General features: G+C 45.2%; 1 long non-coding RNA gene across 1 annotated transcript in view; it reads right to left on the bottom strand.

Moving 5' to 3' along the window:
* LOC137775897 (uncharacterized) overlaps nt 1–25,728 on the bottom strand; it is a 38,705-nt gene extending 12,977 nt beyond the window's left edge. Inside the window, exon 1 of the long non-coding RNA XR_011076081.1 lies at nt 25,616–25,728. This is a non-coding gene — a long non-coding RNA (uncharacterized lncRNA). The remainder of the gene's footprint in view (nt 1–25,615) is intronic.
* Nucleotides 25,729–27,927: the final 2,199 nt, after the last annotated feature.

Raw genomic sequence — 27,927 nt, forward strand, 5'->3', positions numbered from 1 at the left:
GTGGTACCTGTGACTTTACCATGAATTATAATCCCAAATATTCTCATATCACATTTCATTTGTGGCAGAAACCTTGAAATAACACTTTTATGCATCACGACATCAAAACAGTGGTAGTTATTAGACTCGCTGCTGGATCTTGTTATCTAATACATTAATAAGAAGCATATAGATCACTATATCACTAACTCTTTTCTTTCAATGGGGTCCAAGGCATTAAAAGATTAAGGGCCCTTGGACTATGGGATGCAGGTGTGGTCTTTTAAAGGACCAGTTGCTGAAATTTAAAGGGCATGAATTAAAGCAGGCAAAAGAAAGGGGCAGGGGAAAGGCATTTCCGCCTAGGAAACAGCATTTGGAAAATCACATGCTTTTCAGGTACAATAGCTGTTTGGCAAGGCTGCTGAAGTCCTCTTAAGATGTGGAGAGCTGAGGGAGGCGGTTCAGAGGTTGAGAGTGTGGTTGGAAGCCTATTCACCTTGGCGTCACCATCACAGGGCCCCAGATTCAGGCCTCTGATCCTAAATCCTCTAATGAGATTATATCCCCATTGAACTTCTCATGCATGTGTTGAAAGTGTTAATTAACCAAAACTTTTTTATTTTTTTAAAAACCCCAATATTCCTAAACTTACTTTGACACGTCTTCATTTGGCTTCAAGGCACCTCTCTTGACTTCTGAGGATGTGAACCTGGCCAAGAGGGAGGGATTTACTGAAGATGGGGAGGAAGATGAGGTCAGCAAAGTGAATGAGGACCAGATCAAAAAGCTGGGATCTGGTCCTGAAAATTATAGGAGAGGGGGGATAATTTTTTTTTCACTGTCGTGCAAGTGACATAGTGAGTATAATGCTCACTTGCTGATTTCCCTCCCAACAGACATCCCCTTTCTCCTGGCAATAGTAGCTCAGATTTCTTTAGGAGAACCACCTCTCTACAACTCTTAGAGGTAGAGGGAGGGCATGTGACCCAAACCCAGCCAGTCAGAGCACAGAATTCCCCAAGCCACAGTGACTGATTTAGAGGTAAGCTTATCACAATAATTTTATCCTCCTGACTTCATAGGGATTGTTTCAGGAATATTCACCCAAGTTGTTCCACTCAAAGTGACTCTTGGGATTCGTGCAAGCACTATTGGTAAAAGAGTGCCTTTTTTAGGCTAGATTGGACCTAGAAGGGTTTAAACCTAGAGAAGGTGGTTAAAATAGCTATCTTTCTACCATAGAAAGCCTGAAACTAATGCAAAAAATGAGAAAGCAGGAAAGCAGAGTCAAGAGATGGAGAGACATGGAGTCCCCATGATAATATTGCACCTCTGGGTAAAGCTGGGCCAAATTTATCCTGGACTTCTTAGTTAAATAAACTTTAAACTCCTTTTTCTTTTTTCTTTTTTTTTTTGGTCTTTTGCCTGTTGAGTTGTGTTTTCTTGAACTTGCAGCCAAAAGAGCCCTAATGGATACAATCAGATCTGGTTTTAGAATGGGCATGCCATCTGTTCGGAGGGGAATGACCAAGAGTCTCCTGCACTGAAGGCAGGAAGACCCAGAACTTCAAAGCTAGAGACTGTACTAACCCACTTTCTCTAAGACAGGCTTCCATAACAGACAGCCGCAAGCTTCCAGTGGTCTACAGCAACCAAAATTCACTTCTCATTCATGTTGCTTGCTGGCTGCGGGTGGACTGTGGCCCCGTGCCTCCGCTCCAGATGTCTTCCCCATTCCACGATCCCCAGAATTATAATTTCTTAGACTTTGATCACCCCTAACCTGCTCTTTGCTCTCACTAAATGCCTGGGAGAAACCAGCTCAGATAATGATTCTGGAGAGTTTTCTCTTTTGCCCTGACCACCATCCAGCAATCAGTGCAGAGAAACATACTGTGCGAGTGAGCGGAAGGGAACAGAGGATTGTGAACGTCTCACCTCACTCGCCAGAGTGGAACTTCAAGGCAGCAGCTGGGGTGCAGGAACGAGCTCTAGACTGGGACACAAGAGACCTGGGTCCTCGCCCTCACTCTGCCACTGGTGACCCACGTGACTGCGAGCAAGTTACTTTAATCCGGGACTCAGCTTCTCCATCTGTCAAGTGAAGTGCTTGAATCAAATCACCTCCAAAATCTTTTTTTTCCCAAGGTTTTTTTTTTTAATTTATTAATTAATTTATTTTTTGGCTGTGTTGGGTCTTCGTTGCTGCACGCGGGCTTTCTCTAGTTGTGGCAAGCGGGGGCTACTCTTCGTTGTGGTGCGCGGGCTTCTCATTGTGGTGGCTTCTCTTGTTACGGAGCACGGGCTCTAGGCGCTCGGGCTTCAGTAGTTGTGGCTCACGGGCTCTAGAGCACAGGCTCAGTAGCTGTGGCGCACGGGCTTAGTTGCTCCACAGCATGTGGGATCTTCCCGGACCAGGGATCGAACCTGTGTCCCCTGCATTGGCAGGCGGGTTCTTAACCACTCCACCACCAGAGAAGTAAGTGCTAAGTTTTTTTGTTTTGTTTTGTTTTGTTTTTTCATGTGGATCATTTTTAAAGTCTTTACTGAATTTGCCACAATATTGCTTCTGTTTCATGTTTTGGTTTTTTGGCTGCAAGGCATGTGGGATCTTAGCTCCCCGACCAGGGATCAAACCCGCACCCCCTGCACTGGAAGGCGAAGTCTTAACCACTAGACCGCCAGGGAAGTCCCACCTCCAAAGTCATGACAGTGGATCCTGTTACTGTTCCAATCAGTCACTGCCTTTCTCGTAAGCGGATTAAACATCCCTGCCCATTGCCACACAGCTTTTGGTGCTTCCATTGATGTTGGGCTTGGCCATAAACTTGCTTTGGCAAATGGAATGTGGGCAGATGTGACAGAGCCACCATTGAGCAGAAGCTTTTAGAGCCATCGTGTGGTTCAGTTACCGCTCTGTTACTTTCTGCCGTAAGACTAATAGGAGCTGTTCCTCAGTTATAACTCTGCAACATTTTTAAAAAATGGATTTAGATTTGGAATTGGGAGTTTGGGGCTCCTTTCTTTTATTGTGACTTGATTTTTTTTTACCACCTTTTAATGCCACAGAGGAGAAGAAAAAGTAATAGTTCTTGAATACCTAGAAGGTGTTAGACACTGATCGATTTGATATATGTGTTAACTTTATTGTATTAGCTTTCCTGGGTAATTAGGAATTTTTAAAAATATTTCTGAAGTGACATGCTTCTCTCCCCTCCCTAATTCCTTTTTGTAGAACCTCTGAGGTTACACAAAATATAAGAGAAGCCCTATCATCGCATGGTACTACTATCTTAGACTTCTGAACAGCCAAATATTCCATATAGCATATTTCAAACACTAACCATAGACATTAAGAGTTTTGAAGAAGTCACAGTCTGAAAAACTCATTTACTTTGGTGCCACCAGGACTGATCGTCCAGATCTGGGCAGGTCATTTGGGTTTGTGCTCAGCCTCCCAATGTCCTGGGATTCCACTGGACCCAGTGACCTGCGTCCTGTCCCAGAATCACTTCCAGCAGGGACTCCCTCAGTGGAGTGAGGCAGGAGCCTTCTCCAGTCTCCCTAGCTGGACCTCTAAGTCTCTGATCCAGAAAGAGAGGGTGGACCATGCAACCAGTAATGGTTACCAGCTGAGGGAAATGGATACATTCTATACCCTTCACTGGCTCTCACTGTATCTTTGCCTCTCTTTCTACTGTCTCCCCTCCAGCTCTGTTGTCTCTATTTTAATTTCTCCCAGAGTCACCATCAGTTCTAAGGGTCTCTCTCTACCGAATTTTTTCATCAACTGGTACATTAGCTCATCCAACCCTCAAGATAAGCTCTGTGTGGTGGATACTGTTAGCTCCATTATGCAGATAAGGAAGTGAGGCTCAGAAAGGAAACTGATCGATTTTGGCCACACAGCTGTGGAACCAGCATTTGAAACCACACCTGGCAGACTCCAAAGCCATAGATGCTGAAATTCATTCGTTCACAGGTAGGATAGAGTTCCTACCATCTCCAAATCCTGTGTGAAATGGGAAATAAATGGTCGATGAGACCCACTCCTCATGTAGTTTATTCCAAATTCACTCAACAGATATTGCCTGAGTTCCCACCAAGTGCCTGGACCATAGTGGTTTATAAGCTCCTAGCAAATCCAGACAAATTCCCAAGCAACTAACAGTGCGATTGGCTAAGTGCTACAGTGATGGTAAGTCAAGGGGTGATAACAGAGGGAGTGGGTGAGAGCCACCTTCTCCACCACCTGCGTTGTACTGGGTTTGACAAACCTTGGAATAAGCCTACCCAACCCCACTCTCTCCAATTCCAATCGTCCCCTTCCTTAATGGCTCATCAAAAGCAAGGGACCTGCAGGGATTTAGGATATGCTGGCCTTTGGCCTATCCTCTTCAGCTATAGAAAACCGTACTGGAGCAGTGCCTTAGGCCAGAATTAATTTCTGTCCAAGAAGTCGGGCAGTGTACTTGCAGCTCAGTCGTGGGAGGGTGCAGGGAGAAAGTCTGAGATGGTTCTGGAGAAATCCAGAGGTGGTTCTGCAGTCAATTACCGATGGTGAGAGAAAAATGAGGTCAGGTCCCTGACAGCAAGGCCCAAGAGAAGCAGCAAAATACCACAGAACCCCCATTCTCTGTGGCCCTGAGGACACGGCGTCTAAAAATAGACACACAATACCACTGGATCTGCTGTGGATTTCACAACTGCTGGCCCAGCACAAAATGTTTGGCTTGGGCCAAGTCAGGATGCAATGAAAACCAGCCGGGAAGCTGAGCACGACCAAGATCAACATTCAGCGGGACAACAGCCACCCCTCCGTCCATCAGGACTTGACCGTGAAAGCAAAGTTACCCACTGCCCTCGGTTCTTGTTCAACTTACAGAAGACTTGCCTCGCATGCCAGGGACTTTCTAAGACATTGCATTTCAGGGACACTGGGGTGGAGGTACCGGTGGGAGTTTGCCCTGAGAACTGGAAAATTAGTGAGCAATGTCCATAATTTCAGTGTAAGGCGAAACACACTACAAGCGTGGGATGTGGCTGGATGGGATGAGAAAACATTTTAAAGAGAAAATAATTACAAACACATGAGAGGGAGAAAGGGTATGGCACAGGCTAGAAATGTGTAAGAAAATAAAGGGAAAACAGGAAAAGATTTGGCATTATATTTGTGGGCTTAAAACCCATTTTAAAGTTGACAGTTCTACTCTACTGGCAAACCTCTATTTTTATAGTTCATGAGATATTATTTACTAAGTAGGTAGCATGTGCCAGAAGCTGCTCTCAACTCTTTCCATGTATTATTTCATCTAAACCTCATACCAACCTTGGGGCAGATACTAAGAATCTTCCCATTTTTCAGATAAGGTAAGCAATTTGGACCCCTTATAGCTTGAACAGACCTTAGCAATCATCTTAGCCAATGGTTCCAAAGCTGATTGGTATATCAGAATTATCTAGGAAACCCTTCAGAATCTGGAACCCTATTCTAGATACCACCACCCTCAATTGGAACAAGGATAGGAGAGGGTCCAGGAATCTGTGTTTACAGAGCACCCCAAATGATTCTCATGTACAGCCTTGTTTGGAATCTACTTGCCAATCCAACTGACCTCTTCATTTTCCAGATCAGAAAACTGAAGCCCAGAGAGTTCTAGTGACATGCCCAAGGCAATCAGCCTGCTGGCAGCAGAATCAGGCCTAGAACCCAGGGCTTGCAATATGGCGCTCTTGCCATCGTATCATACATTCCTCACTGGATCCTAAATGGGGGAAAGGTGGTTTCTTTCTCTCCCACTGAATCACTAGATTTGGCATCACATTCACCCAACTCTTGCCCACACCCTGAGTTCAACTCAATTCAGTGCAATTAAACAAAATTTTGCTGAACACCTGCTGTGAGCTACACACTGTCCTTGGTGCTAGGAATCCCACAGTGAAGGAGACTAACATGCACTCTTGCCCTCATAGAGCTTAAACAGCAGCAGAAAAGAACCATCTTTTAAAAGGTAACCAGATTCCTGAATGAACTGAAATCTGTCAAAAGCAACTTGATTTTCTCATCGCTGCCTCTTCAAACCTGCTCTATCTTCCTATTCCTTGGAAATCTTAGGTATCTTCAGTGGATCCTATATTTATTCTGGCCACTCTCAGATATTAAAGAATAATCTCACGTTCTGGGTAATTTATAAAGTCCCACTTAGTCTAATGGCAAAGTTCCAATCTTTCATCCAGTTAAAAAGTCCTCCCCCAGCCTCATCTTGGTACTGGCTCAGGCTGGGAAGCTGCAATAGGGAAAGGGATGGAATGGGCTCCTTTGCTGATCCTTGCCCTTCTTCCCCACCCACTGTTTCACTGGCAGGAAGGAGAGGTGAGAGACGTAAAGAAGGTGAGACAGTCGTATGGAGCCAGGGTCATCTGTACTAGTCGAATGTCCTCATTAATGCAGATGTGCAAACACTGGTTCTTTCTCCCACAAGGACTTCCTCTCCACTCCCTTCTGCCATTGATGGAATTGGCCTCCTGTAATTCCCTGATATGGGCCATGCCTTCCCCAGCTGACCTCTCAACCCCTCACTTCCAGCCATCTGTCCTATTCAGACACTCTACTGGAGTCACCTTGTGCCTCACGAGGGATCTCTTGGATGGAGACCCCTCTCAAGATAACTCAAGTCTGGCTCCTCCTTCTCGGGACAATACTCAGGCTCCCATTGCCATGACTGTTCATACCAGCATGGCCCTTCTTCCTCTTTCTTTTTTATTTATTTGTTTGTTTGTTTGTTTGTTTTTGGCTGCATTGGGTCTTCGTTGCTGCGTGCAGGCTTTCTCTAGTTGCAGCGAGTGGGGGCTACTCTTCGTTGCGGTGCATGGGCTTCTCATTGCAGTGGCTTCTCTTGTTGCAGAGCATGGGCTCTAGGCACGTGGGCTTCAGTAGTTGTGGCATGCGGGCTCAGTAGTTGTGGAGCACAGGCTTAGCTGCTCCGCAGCATGTGGGATCTTCCCGGACCAGGGCTCGAACCCGTGTTCCCTGCATTGGCAGGCAGATTCCCAACCACTGCGCCACCAGGGAAGTCCCTTTCTTTCTCTTTCTCATCAAGTCAATTCCAGTCTGACTTTCTCTCTAGACCCTCCAGGGGTAGTTGTGCACCAGTCACTAAGTCCCTTTAATGCCAGGGACTTTTCCAAGTGATTCTCAGAAGTCCTCTGCATCTGGTTCCAAGGAAGGAGAGAGAAGCATGCCCCTTCCTCTCCCCACTCTGACTACTCACTCTCCAGTCTCTCTTCCTTGATCCCCACTCCCACCCCATTGTTTGTCTTCCATGTGTCTTAGCTCATGTGGGTGATGAGCTAAGAATTTTTTTAAACAAAAACTGATTTCACAATCTCTTACTATGTACTACACAGATGGTCTCAACCTTGGGTACTTTGCCAAAACACCAAAAGTCAAATGTAACATCCTGTTACACGAGAAATTACAGATTCAGAGTGCCAAGGGAACATACAGCAAGGGCATTTGGGGCCAGCCCACTTTGGTTTGCTAAGATATTTCCTTCAGAGCCCTCAGCTAAGGTACCAAGTCCCTCCTTTTCTAGGCCTCAATAGAGACTGGCTTTCCAGAAGGCAAATGAGTAGGTCTTTGCTATAGCGCACAATTCACCCATCCCACTCCACCAAAATAACCGCCGCTTTGCATTGTACAGTATAGATTTAACTTTATACACGTGTGGCCTCTATATACATCTGTCCCTATCTTTAAAATCATAGATTGTAAATACCTGTGAAGGTAGTCGAGGACCTCTCTAGAATGACGATGATGATGCTGATGATGATGATAATGATGACAACAATATTGACGATATCAGTTAACAATGACGTAATGATTAGGGGTGAAGAAGCAAAGAGAAATGATTGACTCATACTTCCTATCAGTTCTATTAACATATTGTCCAGCCTTCTAGATCCAACTCAAAAATCTAACACTTCCATCAATACCATTCCAAAGATGTGAAATATCTTATTGAATACCTTCTCTGTGTTGAAGAGCACATTGTAGTAGCCAGCCTCCAAGATGGTCCCCAATGACCTTCATATTCTGGTATTCACACCTTTGTGCAGTTCCCGTCCACACTGAATAGGGCTGACCTATGTTATGTTACTGAAAGAATTTTTTTGGAAATGGTGTGTGACTTTTGAGTCTAGGCCATTTTTTTTTTAAATTAATTAATTTATTTATTTATGGCTGTGTTGGGTCTTCGTTTCTGTGCGAGGGCTTTCTCTAGTTGCAACGAGCGGGGGCCACTCTTCATCGCGGTGCGCGGGCCTCTCACTATCGCGGCCTCTCTTGTTGCGGAGCACAGGCTCCAGACGCGCAGGCTCAGTAGTTGTGGCTCACGGGCCCAGTTGCTCCGCGGCATGTGGGATCTTCCCAGACCAGGGCTCGAACCCGTGTCCCCTGCATTGGCAGGCAGATTCTCAACCGCTGTGCCACCAGGGAAGCCCTAGGCCATTTTTTTTAAACTGCAATTTCTACCTTGATCTCTCTTTGAACATTCACTCAGTAGAAAGTCAGCTACCATGTTGAGAGGACATAAGCAACCTTCTGGAGAGGTCCACATGGTGAGGAGCTGAGGTCTCCTGCCAACAGCCAGCTCAGACCTGTCAGCCGCGTGCACAAGCCATCTGAGAACATGGTCCTCCAGCTTCAAGTAAGCCTTCAGACAACCACAGCCCCAGCTGACACTTTGATTTTAACCTCATGAGAGAACTTTAGCACCCAAGGTAAATAGCTCCTGAGTTCCTTACTTACATAAAATGTGTGAGATAATAAATATTCATTGTTGTTTTAAGCTGGTAACTTTTGGGATAATTTGTGACATAGCAATAGAAAACTAATATATTACGATGGTTAAAAGCATGGTTCTATAATTACAGTGCCTGGATTCAAATTTCATCTCGATCACTGATTACTGTGTGATTTAGACAGGTTATTTAATGTCTCTGAATCTAAGTTTCCTCATCTGAATAATGAGGAAACAAGAATACTTGCTTCATCGACTCGGAGAAGATTCAATTAAATGAGATGAGCCTATAAGGCACTTAGCACAGGATGTGGCATAAAGAAGGCACCAAATAAATATTAGTTATTATTGTTAAGCCCTGCAGCAGCTTTCCTGATATCCCACATGAAATGAACCCTTCCTTCTCTGAATTCTGAGAGTGTTTGCTATTGTTTTGTCAAAACAGAAAGGGAATGGGAATGGAATTGACATTATCTGACCATGAGTTACTTACTATACTGGGGACTTGACATGTATTATCACATTTGATCTTTGCATAGTCCTAGGAATGTAAGGGAGTTGCAACAAAGGCACTTAAGTCTTGTTCAATCTAACATGTTGACATGTGTGGCTTGTTCAGCAGATCTATGGGGCTAGCCTGGCAGAAGTTGGTTTGCATGAGGGACCAGGGAGCCCCCTAGGAAACAGACCACTTTAGAAGCAAAGATTTTTAAAAAGCAAAGATTTTACTGTCACCTGGTATGACAGATGAAAGATAACCATAAATCCTTTGACACTTCACCCATTGAGAGGTGGGATCTATTTCACCTCCCCTGACTCTGGGAAGGCCTGTGACTATTTGACAGTAGAGTACAGTGAAAGTGATGCCAAGCCAATTCTTGGTCTAGCCTTTGAAGAGGACTCATAACTTCTTCTTAAGCTCTCGGAGCCTCCAGATCAGACTAGTCATAAGACAAATGTCACCACAAAGTGATTCTAGTTCATACCATGTGCAGCAGCAGAATAAAACAGTATTGCTTTAAGCCACTAAGTTTTGAGGTAGCTTATTATGCAGCATAATATATATCTGGGACATCTGGGGTCCACATATCCCAAAGTGCCTATAAATAGAACTCAGGGAGTCCAAAAATTTGGAGAAGAAAAACATGCATCTTTATTTTCACTAACCTAGAACTGAAATGTAACATATTTTTCATTTAGAGTGTAGGCAGCAAACCACAGTAGTATTAGCTGCATCTATGACTTTGACACTGAGAAGGGATTTATGGGCTTTTCCAAGCCACCAAATGGGTTCAGGATGTGTGTACGTGTGAATGTGTGCGTGCACAGACACACACACACAGCTTAAGAACAATGGAAGAGAGTGAAAGCACAGCAGAGAGGGTCCAGAGTGATAGGCCAGTGTTATGGGGGGAGGGTTGATTTTGGGCACGAGGTCCTGTCCCCAAACTCTCTCTGACTCATGCCTGAGACCCGGAAACAAGGGGGCTGCATTGAAAGTCATTAAGGAAGATGTTTATTGACATAACTGCAAGACTTTAAGAGTCTCCAGTGGCACAGATGCAGCAGTGCAAACAGCAGCAGACAACTCAACAAGAGCCGGAGAGAAAAGGAGAATGTGGCCAACATCTCTGGGTGGCTACAAGGACTCTGTGAACACAGGCTTGATTTGGGGGGTGCTGTTTGGAAATCATTGAGGAGAACTCTGAACTGGTCTGTAGTTCCACAGAATTCAAGAAGGAAAGAATAGGCAGAGATTCTTTGGGACAATTTGGTGACACCATTTTTCTCTCACGGGTTATACGACACAGGCAAAAGTATTACCCTTTTGCAGGGACCCCAAAAGTTTCAATCACTTAACAGAAGGCATCCAGGCAGTAAGTAGCAGAATTAGGATTGGAACTCAGGTCTGCCTGGCTCCAGAGTGCAGGTTATTTCCACAAAGTTGGTCCAACCTCACCTCCTATGATTCCTTCTCAAATACTCTTGATCTCCTTAAGCACATCATGAGTTCCCAAACATCTGTGTCTTTGCTCACTTTGTTCCCCTTGCTGAGGGTTCCACCCCACTCCCTCCTAACCCAACTTCCGCCTCTGAAAATCCCCTTTCACATGAAACTTTTTCTCAATCCATCAGAATTTATTGTTCTCTATGTTTCCTTAACCCTTCATTCATTATAGATTGTATCACGTTGTAAGATTTGGCCTATTTGTCTCCCTGATTAGATAAACAACAGAATTATTACTAATAATAATAGCTAACATTTACTGAACACTTGCTAGATATTATTCCAAAGACCTAACATTTAGGTCATTTTAATAACAACAACCCTATAAGGTAGGTCCTACTATTATCCCTACTTTACAGACATGGAAACTAAAACACTGAGTTGGATCAACTTGCCCAAGGTCACACAGCTATGGAGAGGGCAGATCTGGGATTTGAACTCCCCAGTTCATGTTCTTATCCACTAGGTTATAAGGCAGAGACTGTGTCTTATCAATCACTGCCTTCCCTGCACCCAACCCGGGGTCTGGTCCTCAGTGTATACTCAGTAAATAATCATTGAAGGAATGACGGGAGAAATATGTCATCTCTATTTGTGCACTGCTGCACCCCAGTTCCAGGTCTGGTGCCTGGACGAATGGAAGGTGCCATTTGTTGATTCGATTGACTAAATAATTTCATTTTTAGCTCTGATGCCCTGTGATGGTGGGGCAGGAACACAGAAATGAAATCATCTTCCCAGATAAGAGTTGCTATAGCTCTTGATTCCAAAGCCTCTATTCTTTTCTGGGGCCATCACATCACCACCAGCGATTTCTTTTTTTTTTTTTTTCTGGCCACATTGCTTAGCAGGATCTTAGTTCCCCAACCAGGGATTGAACCCAGGCCATGGCAGTGAAAGCACCAAGTCCTAACCACTGGACTGCCAGGGAATTCAACAATAATTTTTAAAAGCCTAACAGAACCCAAACCCTATCAAGTTCTTGGACTGACTCCCCGATACACTGGGGAGTCCAGCGAGCAAATCCAGGAGGAACTGAGTGTGTAGTCTGTGAAGTTCACGCTCAAGTTCTTTTCCAAGCCAGACCCAGATGCCTGGTCTTGAAGCAAGCCAGTGTTCATAAAGAACAGACTTAGCATTCTCAAGTCACTACTTCAATAAAACAATAATATTAATGAGTTGAAAGAATAAGCGCTCTAGGCCATTATGTATGAACCCCTGGGCCAGCCAGGCAGCTTCAGTATAAAATCTTCTAGGTGTCACATGTGACAGGGAAAGATGAGGTGTGAATACAGACAGAAAAGGAGGCCCACTTGGCCCTCTTGGTGTTGTCTTTTCTGGTTTTGCCGGAGGTGCTGGTCCCAGCCAGACCCACATAACAGCCCATTTTTCCTAACCTGGTTTTCATCAACCACCGAGGTCCCAGGAGCACCTTTTTACCTGCCAGGTGCACTGCTAAAGTGGGCGCGGAGAGAGGAAAGAGGAGGCCAGGAGGAAAAAGAATGTTGGGGTATGCAATTTGGGATTATTTTGAAATAAAACAACATAGACCATAAAGTTAAATAATAGGCCCAGCCCAGGACTGGCACCGGGTGAAATACTCAGGAGGTGTGAGTTCCCCTTCCTTCAGCTAATTACAGAGAATTAGCCCTGGCGATGCCTGTTCCCAGAACATGCCTAATTCACTGCAAAAGGGAGAGTATAAGATTCTCAAGTTCTGCATTTAGTGTCCCAGTCAGGGCTAATATTCAGCCAGAATGCCCAATAAGACTGTACTGGTTGTTTATAGCAAATATCTACCCTAAGTGGATCAGACCTTTACTTTCTACTTATGACATATTTTGAATATTACATCTGGTTCCAAATATTCATTTATTTAATATACATGCATGAATGCCTGCTGTATACCAGAACCTGATCAAACAGCAATGAAGCCTGGACCCAAAAAAAAAAAAAAATTGAAAATGCTCTCCCTCTTTATGAAGCTTACATCCCAATGGTTGAGACAAATAAAGCAGCACAATACGTAGTTGGTTCTATGGTGATAAATGCTATGGAGAAGAAGGAGGAAAGAAGGCAGCAAGTACAGGAGTACAATTTTTGAACTTTTTATTGAAATATCATACATGTGAGGAAAAGTGAACAAATCGTACGTGTTCAGCTCAACAAACTTTCTCCAAGTGCACATACACAGGTAGCCAGTTGAAGACACAGAACATGACCTGCGCCTATGGGGCTCCAGTTCACAGCCAACTGCCCCAAGATGTAGGGGTCTCTGGGGCTGTTGACCAAATATTTCCAGCTCTCTGCCTCTTGGACCTGAAGACTGCTCTGCTCTGCACCCCCCCCCCCCCGCTAGGTGCAGCCATTTATTTGCTCTGACCTCTGTTGTGTGAGCAGAAGTGGCGAGGGTCACTACTCCATGGTCCATACCAGGCTGTGGTGATTGTGGAATCCATGTGGCCATAGAGCCTCCATCAGCCTGGGTCCTGGGGGCCTCTGATGAGCAAAACACCCCTGCTAAACCCCAGGAGGCATGTGGCATGGGGACAAATAAGTCTTCCTTGGTTAAGTCACTGAGATAAGCAGCTTGTGACCTCAGCATAACTAACCCATCCTGACTGATAATGAAGGTGATATCTCAGGAGAGATCTGGGGAGATAAAGGAGTGAGCCTTCTGGAAACCTGGGGGAAGAACAATCCAGAGACAGACAATGCAGAGGAGGGTGTGAGGTGTGAGGAACAGTGTCTCAGGATGGAACCCCCAGAAGCACTCCCTGAGACAAGGATTTGCATGTGAGTGATCTAGTTGGTAGTCAACCCCAGAAACACTAAGATGAGAATGAGGAAGAGAGACAGGGAAAGGAGGAAGCCAGTAGAGGGAGGGTTCTTTCGTGAGCAGGTTACCCCCGGGGCTCAGTCCCACTGGGGACATCGGGAGATGGTGCAGAAGAGACCTCCTAGCTGTTCCCCTGGGGTACCAGGAGGCTGGGGTGTTTGTCCTCCAACACTGACTGCTGGCTGAGGCTGCTCCCCACATGTTAACTCCAAGGCAGGCCAAGAGCTGTGGGCACCTGTCGCTACCGGGAGGGACCGGGACCAGGAACAGAGCACAACAGCATCCGCTACAAAGAGCAAGTGGGGCTAGAGAACCAAACATGTACGTGTAACATGTGTAAATTACAGGAAGCATCCAAAAACCACGGGCAACATCCCCAGATGTTATTCAGGTTCTCACCGCCTCATCCGGACCCTGCAACTCCACTCCTACCTGTTAGCCCTGCTCCAGCTTTTCCCTGATCTAATCCATGCTTCCTACTCAGCCAAAGTGGCCAGTAAAACATGAGAATCTGACAATGACACATCCCTGCCTAAACTCCTTCGTGGTTTTCCGTCTCTGTCAGGATAAGCTCTGAGCTATTTGGGTTGGCAGACAAGACCCTGCGTCGGCCTGCCCCACCCAACTCGACACGCCGTCTCCTCCACTCACCATCTCAACGTTGATGGTCCAGCCACACCAGATGGCTGACCACCCACTGCCCCTTGTTCTCTCAAAGCCCTCGACCTTCGCAAACGCTCTTCCCTCTGCCTAGAGTTCTAGTATGTCTCCCCACCACCTATATTCACCTCATTGACTTTTATTTGTCATTCAGCAAACATTTATTCAGGGCATACCATCTACCAGGCATTAGGAGACACAGCTGTAAATAATCAAACCAACCCTCCTGCACTTAATGAAGCTTACGGCGGGGGGTGGAGGGGTGGGGGGGTGGGGACAGGGTAGAGACCAGTAATAATGGACTTGAGGACATGGGGAGGGGGAAGGGTAAGCTGGGATGAAGTGAGAGAGTGGCATGGACATATATACACTACCAAATGTAAAATAGATAGCTAGTGGGAAGCAGCCACATAGCACAGGGAGATCAGCTTGGTGCTTTGTGACCACCTAGAGGGGTGGTTTAGGGAGGGTGGGTGGGAGATGCAAGAGGGAGGGGATATGGGGATATACGTATACATATAGCTGATTCACTTTGTTATACAGCAGAAATTAACACAACAATGTAAAGCAATTATACTCCAATAAAGATGTTAAAATAAAAAAAAAAGTAAGTAGGAAAAGCAAATAGTAGTAGGGACTTCTCCGGTGACTCAGTGGTTAAGAATCCACCTGCCAGTGCAGGGGACACAGATTCAATCCCTGGTCCAGGAAGATCCCACATGCCGCAGAGCAACTAAGCCCATGTGCCACAACTACTGAGCCTGCGCTCTAGAGCCCACGAGCCACAACTACTGAGCCCGCGTACCACAACTACTGAAGCCCACATGCCTAGAGCCTGTGCTCTGCAACAAGAGAAGCCACCACACTGAGAAGCCCACACACCACAAGAAAGAATAGCCCCCCGCTCGCCGCAACTAGAGAAAGCCCATGCGCAGCAATGAAGACCCAATGCAGCCAAATAAATAAAAATAAATTTTAAAAAAATCAAATAGTAGTAAATGCAGTGAAGTGAAAAATAACAATGTTCCATGACAGAGAGTGATGGTCAAGGTTGGGAAGTGTTGTGATAATTTTGATTGGGTGATCAGGGAGGGCTTCCTGAGGAGGTGATATTTGAGATGACTGGTTGGAATGAGAAGAGGTTGTCAGCCATGTTAAGAACCGGGGCAATGTGCCCTAGGCAGAGGGGTAACGAGTTCAAAGGCCCTAAATTAGCAAGAATTTTGGAGCGTTGGCATAACTGAAAGAAGGCCAGTGTGGTGGGGTATGGAGAGCCAGGGGAGAGAGGCAGGACACGTGCTTGGCAGGTAGAAGCCAGGCCAACGTGGAGGGCTTTGCTGGCCATGGCAACAGTGATGGACTTTATCCTACCATCTTCATCCAGGTGACGCCGCTCTGTGCCTCCTTCTCTATCCTGCAGAAAAAGCTGAGGGAGGGAGGAGCCAGTTCTCCTAGTGTCCCTTTCATACCATAAATAACCTTTGACACAGAGGTCCCCACAGAGGCTTCAGGCATCTATTCTTGGCCCTGCCTCTGCCTGGCTCTGTGACTTTTGACAAATTATTCACCTCTCTGTACCTCGACTTTCTCCATAAATTTCTGTTCTATCCTCTGAGTGGTACTGAATTAACTCAGCCTTGCAGGTAAATTAGGAGGAACAGCAAAATTTTCTCCTGGCAGGAGAGTGTTTCATGAGTCCTCCCTCTGTACCACAGTCATTGAGAACCTGGGTGTGGTATTTTTTTTAAAGGTAATTTTAATAAAGTTTAATTAATGCAATGAGAGACATAAAGACAGGATTTTATGGGTCCCTATATGAGAGACACCTGAGTAGGAAGACCAGGGATTATTTTATTTATTTATTTAGTTAGTTAGTTCTTTATTTATTTATGGCTGTCTTGGGTCTTCGTTGCTTTGTGCAGGCTTTCTCTAGTTGCGGCGAGTGGGGGCTACTCTTCATTGGGGTGCACGGGCTCCTCATTGCGGTGGCTTCTCTTATTGCAGAGCTTGGGCTCTAAGAGTGCGGGCTTCAGTAGTTGTGGCACATGGGCTCAGTAGTTGTGGCTCATGGGCTCTAGAGCGCAGGCTCAGTAGTTGTGGCGCACGGGCTTATGTGCTCTGCAGCATGTGGGATCTTCCCAGACCAGGGATCGAAATCCTGTCCCCTGCATTGGCAGGCAGATTCTCAACCACTGTGCCACCAGGGAAGTCCAAGAACCTGGGTTCTGAAGTCAGACAGACCTGATATTGCATCCTGGCTTCACTGCTTTCTTGAGAAAATTATTTAGTCTCCCTTAGCCTTGGTCTTCTTAGTTGTAGCATGGAGCTTATAATTATCCCTACTGCATAGTGTTTTGTGAATGATTTTGTGAAGTAAGGCCTTTAATCACTTACCATAATCTCTGCACAAAGTGAAGCCCAATTATAATTTTTTAACGAACCCTTCCAACGCCATCTGGGCCGTCTCATTGCTTCCTCTCTATGAAGGGTAAGATTTGCTTTGCAAGGATCCCCACCCATCCTCAAAAGGTTACTCTCAAATCCAAATGCTGTGGAAAGACAGGGGTCCTAAACTAGGATTCGAGTCCCATCTCGGTCAATGACAGGCTGTCTGACTTAAAGCAAGTCCCCTCCGTCCTCTGAGTCTCACCACATGACTTAAGGCAACTGCCTTTCCAAGAGGCCTGTGGCAGACAGAATAATGGTCCCCCAAAGATACCCACACCCTAATCCCTGAAGCCTGTGAACATGTTACCCGACAAGGCAAAAAGGATTTTGCAGAGGTAATTAGGTTCAAGACCTTGAGATGGGATGGGGAGATTATTCTGTGTCATCTCAGTGAGTCCAATGTCATTACAGGGGTCCTTAATAGAGTTAGAGATGCTGTGATGAAGCAGGGTGTCAGAGTGACGCCATGTAGATTCAAAGATGCTACATTGTTGGCTGAAGACAGATGACGGGCCCATGAGCCTATAGACGTTGGAAAAGGCAAGGAAACAGAGGCTCCTCCAGAGCCTCCAGAAGGAACACAGCCCTGCTGATACCTTGATTTCAGCCCAGTGAAACCAATTTTACACTCCGACTTCCAGCACCGTGAGAGAATAGATTGGTGTTGTTTTCAGGCACTACGTTTGCAGTCATTTGTTACAGCAGCCGTGGGGAACCAATACAAAGCCCCTCTGTGCATGTTCTCTACAAGTGTCTCTGCCTGCTTGCTTTCCTGCCCCTAATTCCCCACCGCTAACATTTAAGGTGAGTGACCTGGCAGGTCAGCAGGTAGTTCAAGCTCTCGTAGAGGGGAGAAGTATAAACACAGAGCTTTATTACCCAGAAGCCAGGGGTCGCTGAACCTTCATTAGACCAGAGCCAGATGGCACAGAACTGAACCGGGAGCTTCAGAATCTCATCTCCCCAGAGCCCCAGAGCCTGGAGAAGGTCAAGGAATTTATGATCTTTCCAACAAACACTTATTATGCTTTCCACCCTTACTCAGAACCAAAAGAGTTTGCCCCGACCAGATCCATCCTGGCAAAAAAAACAGGACCGTCCACAGGAATGTAGCAGAGCCATGGCTCTTTTGCCTCCAAAGTGAAAAGTGCTAAGGAAAAAAAAAAACGACAGCCTGCTTTCACATCACTGACAGCTTTTCCCTCATCCTCTGTCATGACCCTGTGTTGTTGTTGGTTCCATGTGGCTTTCTTTTTTTCTCCATTAGAAATGTAATTTGCCTTTGCTTTTGAGAAAGTTCTTGGAGAAAGTGCAAAAAAAAAGTTGTTTTTCGGGATCCCTCCCCGTGGTTTAAAACTGTCAGGTGCCAGATTTTTCTGTGGAAAAGTTCCATAAACATTCTGCCACGCGGAGCACTCTTGCCTGGCACCAGGAGCGTTGTTTTTGGCAGCCAGGCGGTTCACCAGGGGCACACCTGCTAAAGGCAGCCCTCCCTGTGCTCAGCCAGAGCTGAGGCTGATAGAGAAAAGGAGCGGGCAGGGCAGGTGGGCAGGGCGGAAATGAGAGCTGGGGGCTGGGGCTGGGCTGGGGGCGCCCTGGGCTTAATGGGACACTCCTGTTGGAAACAGCCTCGCAAGGGAGCCCTCGAGTCAGCCGGGCACTTTTTAAGACCAGGTACTTGGAAACTACAAACCAAGAAATAGTGATGATAAAGAAAACAAGAGTCTCGTGTAAGGAGAGAAGGGTGCGTTGATGGAAGTGGATGGAGAAGGAAAAGGAGGAATGGGAAAGAGAGACCGTCAAAAGAAGGAGGGAAGGAAGATGGGAGGGAGGAAGGGAGGGAGAAACAGAAACCATTAATGTTGGGATATACAGATTATTTTTCAGAATGTATAGCTGGGAAAAATATTCACCCCTCAGCTCTGACATATTCTGAGAGATACAGCGGTCTCTGTAGCTCACATCATTTCAAGATTTTCTCTTTTCTGGGACACTTGAGACATGGGGGGAGGAGGGCAGCCAGTCCCCCTCTTCCTGACTCACCCACCATTGCTGAGGCACTGGGCTCTGCTGGGAGCTGATGCATTGGGGGTGGGGAAGTGGCTCCCAGCCTCTGGGTTTTCCTTCCCTCCACAGGGTTTGCAGTGGATGAAAAATGCTGCCCTGGAGGATGGAAACCCAAATCCCAGGCAAGCCCCTAACTACCAAAATGTGCCCACTGGAATAGGCTAACCAGACCCCATCTAGAAAGATGCTAGGTTAACTGCTGGTATTAAATGCCCAGTGGAGGATTCGGGACCTCATTAAATTATAGATGATGGGAAGCTGGAGAGAGAGATGCCTTTTAAGGGAATGACACTGGTGATCCTTGGCTGGATGGATTACAGAGAAGGTAAAGGAAAAAGTATGGAAAACAGGAGAATTTCGTGAATTTTCAAAAGGAGAAGAAAGATACAGAAGCTTTACAAAAACAGATTCATTGGCTTTCTCTTTCCCATCTTCATTCTGGAAAACTTAGAAAAGGATAATGAGGAAAATAAAAGAGATTCATAACCTTACCATCAAGAGATATCCTTTTTTTTTTAAATTTATTTATTTAATTTATTTATTTTTGGCTGTGTTGGGTCTTCGTTGCTGCGCACGGGCTTCCTCTAGTTGTGGCGAGCAGGGGCTACTCTTTGTTGCAGTGCACGGGCTTCTCATTGTGGTGGCTTCTCTTATTGCGGAGCACGGGCTCTAGGCACATGGACTTCAGTAGTTGTAGCACGTGGGCTCAGTAGTTGTGGCTTGCGGGCTCTAGAGCGCCGGCTCAGTAGTTGTGGCACACGGGCTTAGTTGCTCTGCAGCATGTGGGATCTTCCCAGACCAGGGCTTGAACCCATGTCCCCTGCATTGGCAGGTGTATTCTTAACCACTGTGCCACCAGGGAAGCCCCAAGAGATATCCTTTTTAACAGCTTTATTGAGTATAACAAAGGGCATATGCTTAAAATGTGCAGTATAGTAAGTTTTGATATATATGTATATACCCATGAAACCATCACCACGATAATATAATGATCATATTCATCACCCCCGCCGCAAAGTGTTCTCCTACCCTTTTGGAATCCCTCCTTTCTATCCCTTCACATTTTGTCTCCTCTGTTAGCTTATTAGCTATAATTTAACTCTTTGTTTTTTAATTTAGTGAATGCTCTAGGGTTTATAATAATCATCTTTAATTTATCACAGTCTCCCGCCAAGTGATACGCCACTTCACATATTATGTAAGAACTTTACAACAATATCCTTTTATTTCACCCTCCTCCTTTTGGTATACATTTTGCTTCTACGTGTTATAAATCCCACAATACATTGTTATTCCTTTTTAAACAGTCAATTATATTTTAGAGGGATTGAAATAATATCTATCCATGTAATTAACATTTCTGGGGCTCTTCATTCTTTGTGTAGATCCAAATTTCAACCTGGTATCGTTTTCCTTCTTCCTGAAGGACTTCCCTTAATATTTTTTATAGTGCAAGTTGGCTGATGATAAATTCTTTCAGCTTTTCTGTCCCCTCCTCTTTCAGAGATTCCAGTTACATTTATATCAGGTCACTTGTAGTTTTACCACAGCTCACTGAAGCTCTATTTATTTTTTTCAGTCTTTTTTTCTATGTTTTTTGGAATAGTTTTCATTGTTATATCTTCAAGTTCATTCATCTTTCTTCTCAAAATTTAATCTGCTATTAGTTCCCTTTTGGACGTTGTCATTCTCATCTCTAGAAGTTCAATGTCAGTCTTTTTCTTTATAACTTCCATATCTCTACTTAATATGTTCAATCTTTCCTCTAGCTTCTTAAAAAACATAGAATACAATTATAATAATTACTTTAATATCCTTGTCTAAAACTTCTAATATCTGTGGCATTTCTAGGTCACTTTCAATTGATTGATTTTTCTTCTCGTTATGGTGATATATTCCTGCTTTTTCAGATACCTCCTAGTGTTTTATAAAATGCCAGACATTGTGGATTTTACCTTTTTGGGTGCTGGATGTTTTTGTAGTCTTATAAATACTCTTGAACTTTGTTCTTGAACATAGTTAAGTTACCCAGAAACAGTATGGTATTTTCGAGTCTTGGTTTTAAATATTGTTAGGCAGGACTCAAGGACAGTTTAATGTTTAATCTAGGGCTAGTTTCTCCTACTACTGAGGCAAAACTCTACTGAGTACTCTACCCAATGCCCTGTGAATTATGAGGTTTTCACTTTGACTGGTGGGAACAGAGACTATTCCCCGCCCTGAGCGAGTTCCCATCCATCTGAGGAGTTCTTTCCCCAACTTTGGGTATTTCCTCAAACACATGAGCTGAAGGCTGTTCACCTGAAGACTTGAGGAGGACTATCTGCAGAATTCCGAAGTTCTCTCTCCTCCCCAGTACTCTGTCCTGTAAATGCTAGCCACTGCGGACTCCTCAGAAGGAGACCTCTGTCTCCTCAACTCGGGGAGACTGCCAAGATCCACCTGGGTTCCCTCTCCCTACACCACAGCCTGGAAACTCTCTTCAGGCTGCAAATTATGGTAGGTCCAGGGCTCACTTCATTTGTTTCCCTTATCTCAGGGCTCACTGTCCTTTGTTGTCTGATATCCAATGTCTTGAAAATCACTGTTTCACACATTTGGTTCAGTTTTTTAGTTGTCTTGGATGGGTGGGTAAATCCGATACTGTTACTCTACCTTGGCCCAGAAGCAGAAGTCGAGATGATGAGGGGTTTTGTTTATTTTCTTCTGGAATTATTTTCCTTGCAAATATTAGTCTCTGTAATATATACTTGTGTGTGTATATTCAACAAATCTTTATCCAGTGCCTACTATGTGCCAGGTACTATAGTAGTGTTGGGGATACAGTGCTCATCAAGACAGATATGACTTGCAGTCTAGGAGATACATCAGGCAAACCAATGAATGTATAATTACCATAGTTCATCAGCCCTAAGATGGCACTGCTTGTAAGTTGCACCATTATTTTATATACAACTAAAAAAGAAAAACACTACCAATGATACTTCTGAGGCACGTTCAATTGTAAGATGCATCCTGATTTCAGAGACATTAAAGTGTTTAGAAATATAAATATTGGAAAATCAAGGAACTAGAGCAATAATTAATAACAATTATGACAAGATCTGAGACAGGGAAAGCCAGAATGCCAGAAGACCGTATATCAGAAGGATCTGACTTAGCCTGGAGAATCAAGGAAGACTTCCATGAAGATGCAGCATTTGAGCTGGGGTCAAAAAGATGACCAAGTGTTGGCCTGGTGAAGGTTGGTAGTGGGAAAAGTATTCTAGACAGAGGGACCAGATTGTGCCAAGTTGCTAAGGTGATAAGGAGTTTTGCATTGGCAGGAAACTGAAAGGTTCATGTGCTTCTAGTGTGAATTTAGGGACTCCAGTGTAATTTTGGACTTTACCCTCAGAGCAACACAGACACTGTAGGTTTTAAGCAAAGGAGTTATAAAATTAGATTTGTCTTGTTAAAATGTCACTCTGGCTTCCGGGGGGAAGGACGGACTGCGGAAAGCAAGGACATCAGGCAGGAGGCAATCACAAGAGTCTGGGCAAGAAAGGACAGTGGTTTGGACCATAGTCATGGCAGTGGAGAGCAGGAAACGTTCTCGAGAAATGTTTAGAAAGATGTATGAGTGAGATCTGGTGACTGGAGGCAGACAGTGAGGGAGAGGGAGGTGTAAGACTCGTGTTTCTGACCTGAGAAACCAGATAGATGGAGAAGCCATTTACTCTGATACAGTTCACTGGAGGAGGAGAGGGTTTCAGAGGAGTAGCTAATGGGCTCGTTTGAGGCACAATGAATTTAGCAAGCTTGTACATTTCATGGTCTTGGCTGCAATCACCACAAAAGAGCCCTGGGTTGGAAGGATAGCTGGTGGCTCACTGATGCAAAAGAAAGGCTAGAGACCCCGTCACCAAAAACATTCAAACAAGAGAGAAGCAAAGTTCAAGTGAAAACAGCAATGTTGTGGATGCTGCCAGGGGCATCGCCACCCCTGGATACTTTCCATCTGAACCCTAGACACTCGATTTCTTCAGTATCACTGTAAATGACCTCTGATTATCTCTGCACCTCAAAGGCTGAGCTGAGAGTTCAACGCTCTAGGCTGAGAGTTTGTAATTGGCTGAGAACTGGAAAAGAGAGTATCTGTGCCTCTTCCCCCAAATAGAAAGTGTGTTCCAAAGACAGTCTGCTGTGAGGTCTTTAAATGCCAAGTATGCACTTAACTAGAGCTGGTCCAGAACTCAGGAGAGAGGTCTGGGCTTGAGAGAAAACCTTGGTGTCCTCAGCCTATGGAGGTGGCATACTGAGCCCAGGAACAGGTGGCATCACCCAGGAAGAGAGGATAGAGCAAAGAGAGAGGACTGTCCATGACCAAGCCCTTAGGTCTGGTCAAGGAAGAGAAGCAGGCACACATCCCCAGAGGGAGTGGCCAAGGAAGTGAGAAGAAAACCAGAAGCATGAAGTAACGCGGCCACCAGGGGAGGGAGTGGGCACTTGTAGTGAACACAGCTATGAGATGAGGATGAGGATGAGAAGATCTTGGACTTGGAACCCACTGGTGACTTCCACAGGAACCATGCGACAGCACAGAGGGGAATTCAGATAGCAGGACCGAGGGACGATAAAGAGACAAAAACTGGTGACTCCTTCAAGAAGTTTGCCTGTGGGCAGAGGCAAGAGGTGGAATGGGCACTGGAGGTTTTCTTTTCTTTTCTTTGTTTTTCCTGAATAGGAGAGAGAGGAATGTGTTCAAGACTTGACTGGGTAGAGTCAGGGAAGAAGAGGCTGAGGATACAGGAGAGGAGGGGGAGAATGCAGAGTGTCTCATTCCAGGTTGTTGGGGTCATTAATTCAACAAATATCGCTGAACACTTGGCTACATGCTCAGACATGATAGCACAGTGGTCCGGAACACAGCCTCTGGAATGTTCAGGTCTTGATTCTGACCCTGACTGACTAGCTAATGGACCTTGGTCAAGTCATGGAAACTCTCTGAACCTCAATTTCCTTCGCAGTAAAATGAGACTAATAATTTAAAATGCTTCACATGGGCTTCCCTGGTGGCGCAGTGGTTAAGAATCCACCTGCCAATGCAGAGGACACGGGTTCAAGCCCTGGTCCGGGAAGATCCCACATGCCATGGAGCAACTAAGCCCATGCACCACAACTACTGAGCCTGCGCTCTAGAGTCCGTGAGCCACAACTACTGAGCCTGCGTGCTGCAACTACTGAAGCCTGCATACCTAGAGCCCGTGCTCCACAACAAGAGAAGCCACCGCGATGAGAAGCCCGTGCACCGCAATGAGGAGTAGCCCCGCTCACCGCAACTAGAGAAAGCCCGCATGAAGCAACGAAGACCCAACACAGCGAAAGAAAGAAAGAAAGAAAGAAAGAAAGAAAGAAAGAAAGAAAGAAAGAAAGAAAGAAAGAAAGAAAGAAAGAAAGAAAGAAAGAAAGAAAGAAAGAAAGAAAATAAAGAAATAGAAAAAAAAATTTTTTTAATAAATAAATAAAAATAAAATGCTTCACACACTTGTGACGAATAAGTGAGTTAAGGCATGAAAACAATAATATCAGCAAACATTTAATAAGCACTTATTATATGTTAGTATTTAGTTGTTTCAGGCAGATGGGCAAATCCAGTCCCTGTATTCACCTCAGCCAGATGTGGAAGTGGAGATAATGGTTTTTTTAATGTGTTTTCTTCTAGGATTTTTTTTTCCTCTGCATACATTAGAGTCTGCCATGTAGACATGAATATATATGTTCAACAAAGCTTTATCAGGTGCCTACTTATACTATGCTAAGCACTTTCATCCTCACAAATACTCTGTGAGGCAGGTACTATTATAATCACCCCCATTTTACAGGTGAGGAACTGGGGAAATAAGTTAGGTAACTTGCCCCGAGTCACACACCCAGACAGCTGAGCTCCAGAGCCTGTGTTCCTAGCTACTAGGCTATCCTGTCCCCACTAGCTCCAAGAAGTCCAAGGGTAATAAGAGGAAGTGAGGTAAGAGGTCCACAGCCAACAGATGTAGGAACAGACTGGGAAATGCGAAGCTTGGTAGGAAGCTCCTGAACAAGGCTCCCTGCCCAGAGTTTATACTTTTACAGCTGACTTTTGGGTGAGTCTGGCAGAATTAGAGGCCAATGGAGATGCGTAGACACCAAACCACCAAAAATGCCCCTTCATCTCCTAATGACAAGCTAGACCCTTAGTGCTCTCTTAAGATACAACCTCACCGTCCCTGACTTCTGGGGCACCCAACCAGGGCACCTGATCAAGTAACTTCAGTGGAAAAAGACCCTGCCCAAAATTAGCAGGATGGGGTTTCTAAAGCATAGCAAGGCACTTTTAGTGGAGCTGCTGAGCCAGAAAGGGTTTTGCCTGCTGACTTCACTTTTTATCTCTGCCTAGGGGTACCCTGAGGCCACCACAGGCTCTGCATCAGCCATTTCTGGAAGGAATTTCCATCAAGAAAAAAATAGGCTCTGCTATTACACAATGCAGAGATGGGCAAACCACCAGCGTGTGGTATTTGTAACTGTAAATGTTTTTTCGGGATTAAACAGTGGCACCAACAAGGGCAGGAGCAGGCTACAATGCTGGATTCCAGACTCCTTGGGGTGGTTTGACATGCCTCCCAACATGAGCATGTGACCCTAAAAGAGCTGTTTTAAGGCTTTTTCCCCCTGCTGGATTCACGTAGAGAGGTTTGAACCCTCACAAAAGAAATTTCTCAGCTGCACATACCACCACCCCATTCTCACCCACCCCCCACTCCCCTCCTCCATTTCTGGTTTCTTACTTACATAAGCCGACTTGGAGTTCCTGGCTAGTTCATCCCAGTTCTCTCCTGACAGGATCGCAGAACCTTAGAGCTGTACATCAGGAAAAGTGGGGCCAAGCTTATTGTGCAGATCACAGCTATGTCCTTCCAAGCAGGGTCTGGACTTGAACCTGCGTCTCCCAGGACTAATCTTCTCTGTCCTCTGCACTACACTGCCCTCTTCTGGCAGTGGAGGGAAATTGCCCTTTTTGGTCTGCGAGTAGTTTTCAAGACTCTTGAGGCTCTGACAGCTCCTCAGGGCAGACTTTCTCTGCAGAGCAACTCCAGGGATTGGGGCTCTCGGCTGTGTCTGCAAATCTCACTCACTTTCTCTTGCACCCCTTCTTACCTCCAGAGCCTGGTTCCTCCCTGGGAAGGATGGGAGGAAAGTAGACATCTGTGGAAGGAGGTAAGGTGGAGCTGGAGCTGGCCCTAGTTCTTGGCTAGCAGAGCCCCCCTGTTCTTGGCAGGAGAAACCATATTGCACGACGAAAGAACCCAAAGATCTTCTCTGATGTAAAAAGCTGTGAAGTTGCAGGCCTTAAAAGAGGTTTACAAAGAGCCCAAAGTTTCCATTTCTCTGGGTTGAGAGTTTCCATTAATTCATCTCATACACTGCAAAGGTCAAAATCCCAAATGCCTTTGAGAACCAGACAAGGGTCCTATATGGATGGAGAAGCAGAAGTGAGTTAGTGATGGGAACTGAGAGGATCTAGAGGACACAGGCCCACCTAGAGGTGCTCGGACTCAAAATTCTCAGCATGCATTTTGTCGGCCAACAGCAGGCGAGCTCATTTCACAGGACTCATATTTTCAGCTCCCTGCCTTACAGTCAATTTTGAAGTACTATTTACTGAGCACCTTATTGTGTGAAGGGCACTGTTCTCAGCACCTGAGATGTAGTGACTGTGTTAAGGGTCACACAACCCTATGAAGTAGGTGTTATTAGCATCATCTCCATTTATAATGGGAAACTGATGCATGGAGCCCTTGAGTAGCTTTCCCTATGTCGGACAGATTGACATTGTTATGGCTAGGATCTGAACTCAGAGAGTCTGGCTCCAGAACCCAATTCCTTAACCATCAGTATTATATACACAGTAAAAGTATGTAAAGTTGTATCCTTGGACATTATGGGATGCCAGTTATATCACTATGGCAAAAAGAATGTGATATTTAGTAGGCAGAGAACAGTCGTTAGAGACAGACCAATGTGAGTCTGAATCCTGGCCCTAACGATTACCGTGTGATGTCAGGGCAAATTAATGAAACTTTCTTAGCTGCTGTGAATGATCAGCAAATCAGAGACTGCCGTTCTTACTTTCTGCGATAATCGCTAGGATTAAGTGAGATAAATGTGTTTTACCTAATGCATGACATAAAACACAGATACACAATTATGAGTGACTGTTACTTATGTTAATGACTAAGCATTCAGCATTGGACTGCTCTAAGGGTCAGCGCCTGCCCTTCTGAACTAGCTGGACGTGGGAAGGATAAGGCCTTTAGGACTTTCTAAGCCTCTACTAACAAAAGATTCCTGTTAACAAAACCCTTTATCATTACCTAAGTTTTCAGAGGGAGCTAATTTGGGGGAGAGTATACATATTAAAAAGAGTGTTCATGTCACATAACAATACACTCATGAGTCTTTTAAATAGTGGGTTTTCTTGGTACATTTTAATGGTACAACTGGATTTATCCCTCCTTTCTGAAACACAATACCTAAAAAACTGAAGAAATCATTCCTATGATCCCCAACTTAGACACTAGATGGCGCTAAATTCTCACTTCAGGTGGCACCTCTGGTTCCTACAGGCATCAGCCCCACAGATTTGGGGTTACGCCCCAGCTGAAAGTTCAAGAGTTTGAGTTCCTGGTGCATCCGGGTATCTTCTAAAAGTAAACAGACTTCGGATAAGGTTATACAAGATGTCAGCCCAGCCTGGAGGCTATCGCCAATAACAAATCTAACAAATCACTAGCCCCACCCCAGTAAGAAAGACAATATTTGAGCATCCACTGTATGCCAGACACTGATGGGAGCTAGGACCACAGCCTTGGTTAAGACAGAAGTTATCCTTGACCTCCAGGGATTTGCCCACCCTCTAGTTCTTTTTCCCTCAGACCTCCTGCTGCCCACAAGATGCTCCTAAAGAATCATATAAGACGATAAAGTCAAGGAAAGTTGGAGCTGGAAGAGAACTTGGAGATCATTTTATTTTTATCACACGCCTCACTTTACAGACAGCACTGCAGACAGGGGCCCAGAGAGAGAAGATGAGTTATCCAAAG

Source organism: Eschrichtius robustus, chromosome 13, assembly GCF_028021215.1.
Source record: "Eschrichtius robustus isolate mEscRob2 chromosome 13, mEscRob2.pri, whole genome shotgun sequence".
In the NCBI taxonomy this organism is placed as follows: Eukaryota; Metazoa; Chordata; class Mammalia; order Artiodactyla; family Eschrichtiidae; genus Eschrichtius; species Eschrichtius robustus.